This window comes from Tamandua tetradactyla, chromosome 14 (genome assembly GCF_023851605.1).
Source record: "Tamandua tetradactyla isolate mTamTet1 chromosome 14, mTamTet1.pri, whole genome shotgun sequence".
NCBI lineage: Eukaryota > Metazoa > Chordata > Mammalia > Pilosa > Myrmecophagidae > Tamandua > Tamandua tetradactyla.
In genome coordinates, this window is record NC_135340.1 from 73,750,711 (window position 1) to 73,753,238 (window position 2,528).

At 45.6% G+C, this 2,528-nt stretch overlaps 1 pseudogene; it reads left to right on the forward strand.

The window, feature by feature from the left end:
* The first annotated feature begins 1,435 nt into the window (after positions 1–1,435).
* On the forward strand, positions 1,436–2,123 carry LOC143655469 (NHP2-like protein 1 pseudogene; annotated as a pseudogene).
* Positions 2,124–2,528: the final 405 nt, after the last annotated feature.

Genomic DNA, 2,528 nt, shown 5'->3' on the forward strand with positions numbered 1-2,528 from the left:
CACCTCAGTGGATCAGGGAGAAGAGAGGACCATGGGCTGTGCCTCTTGGAGCCTGTTCTCAGCCTGGAGCCAAGGACAGGAAATCAATGTTTTGCTGCTGAACCAGTAATGTTAGGAAGGACCTTTGGATAAGATCGTGGAGGGAGTCCATGTGCTCATGTGTTGAGGCCATGAGGTTAAGGCTCGAGTGCGTGGGCTCTAGAGACAGCCAAGCTGAATTCCATTCCACTGCGGGAGAGCTGTGTGACCCTCTAAACTGCAGTCTGCTTATCTACAAAACAGAAGTAACAGTAGCCCTTGCTTCCTACGGGTTTCCTACATATTAAGAAAAATACCTGTGAATCACTTAATGCGGTGCCTGGAATTTCATTCCCTCTTGGTAAGCACTGGCTAATGCTATCATTATCTAGCATTTACAAATTCAGCTGTTTATCCTCCTTTGCTAACATCTAAGAATCTGAAGCTGAGAAAAATCTCCAGGCATGTACATTTGGTGGCATTTAAATGATCCAATTTATGTAACTGACATAGATGTGTCAGTTTTCTTAATATACTGAGGTCCAAAGAACCTGTACAGGACCATATTTCATGAACTGCAGAGTTTAGCTTTGCTAGAGAAATTAACCAAATTATTTAGTTGCAAGATAATCTGAACATCTATTTAAACTAAACAAAAGATGATTTATACAGTTAATGAAATTCCAATTGAAATGCCAGCAGGATTTTTTGTAGAACTTGATAAGCTGATTCTAAAATTGGTATGAAAATGCAAAGACCTAGAAGAACCAAAGTAATCTCAAAGAAGAGGAAAAAATTGGAAGAAATCCAATCCAATATCAGATTTTATGACCATGGTAATCAGGACCGTGTATGGTTGAACAGAATAAAAATCATGGGACCTGTGTTAGTTAGATTCAGTTGTCAACTTGGTCAGGTGAGCATACCTGGTCTTGTTGCTGCGGACATAAGCCAATGGTGCGTGAACCTCATCTGTTGCCAATTACATCTGCAGTCAGCTAGGAGGCATGTCTGCTGCAATGAGTGACGTTTGACTTAATTGGCTGGTGCTTAAATGGGAGCTTGCAATGTAGCACTGCTAAACAGCTCAGCATTCCTCATCTCAGCACTAGCAGCTCAGCCCAGGCCTTTGGAGATTCAGAAAGAAGTCACCCCAGGGAAAGTTGTTGGAACCCAGGGGCCGGGAGAGAAGACCAGCAGAGACCATCTTGTGCCTTCCACGTAAGAAAGAACCTCAGTGGAAAGTTAGCTGCCTTTCCTCTGAAGAACCAACAAAATAAATCCCCTTTTATTAAAAGCCAATCCGTCTCTGGTGTGTTGCATTCCGGCAGCTAGCAAACTAGAACAGGACTCAAGCCACACACAGTTAAATGATTTTCAATAAAGAAGCCAATCCCAGAGATAGCAAACTGCAGCCATGACTGAGGCTGATGTCAAGGCGAAAGTTTATCCCCTCGCAGATGCCCACCTCACCAAGAAACCTGGCCCTCATTCCGCAGTCATGTAACCACAAGCAGCTTCGTACAGGAGCCAATGAGGCCGTCCAAACCCTCAATAGAGGCATATCTGCGTCATGATGGCTGCAGATGCTGAGCCCCTGGGGATCATCCTGCACCTCCCGTTGCTGTGTGAAGATGGGAATGTACACTACATGTTTGTGCACTCCAAGCAGACCCTGGGGCAGGCCTGTGGGGTCCCAGGCCTGTCATTGTCTGCTCTGTCACCATCAAAGACAGCTCACAGCTGAAGCAGCAGATCCAGCCCGTTCAGTAGCCCATTGAAAGGCTCTTAGTACAAGCCTGTGACCCCTGCCATACTCTCCCAGCTGACTGCTCCCCCTGGACGGCCTATCGTGTATTGTCTGGGTTGGCGTGTAGCGTTTTCAGGTACTTTCTATTGTTATAAAATATTGTAGACCTGAATGGTTTTTGCATTGTTGGGTTGTTTTTGTTTTGTTTTACAGGATTTTTATTCCCCCCTCCTCAATCTTCTTATTCTCTGTTTTGAAAGTGAACCAATACCCACGAGAAGAAGTCAAGCGGTGGACACTTTCACAGGCAGGGAAGAGCCGGGATAGAGATCTGGTTCCAGCTGTCATCCTGTGACTTCCTGGAGACCTACTGTGTGCAAGCAGACAAGAGGCATGGTGGAAGGAAACACTGTCCACTTCGTGTCTCCATGTCTGACATGCAGGATTATTCCAAAAATGTTTAAGTAATCTAGGGGTTTCCTTTGCTCTCTAGGGGATTCTGGGTCATTTGGAGAGGAAGCATCTGTTCTGTGAGGTTATTAGGTGTATGCCTAAGCATCAGTTACTAAAGCAACCCCACTGTTTATTTTGGTAATGATGTTACGTTCTTTCACCAACCCTCACTGGTGCCCCGAGGGTGGCAGGGCTACAGCATACCAAAGAGATGTGTTGTGGGATTCCAGGGGCAACCTGGCAAGTGGGGCAGTTGACTTGGCCTTAATGGAGTCAAGAGTGGCAAAGGAAAAGAGAGTCAGCTGGT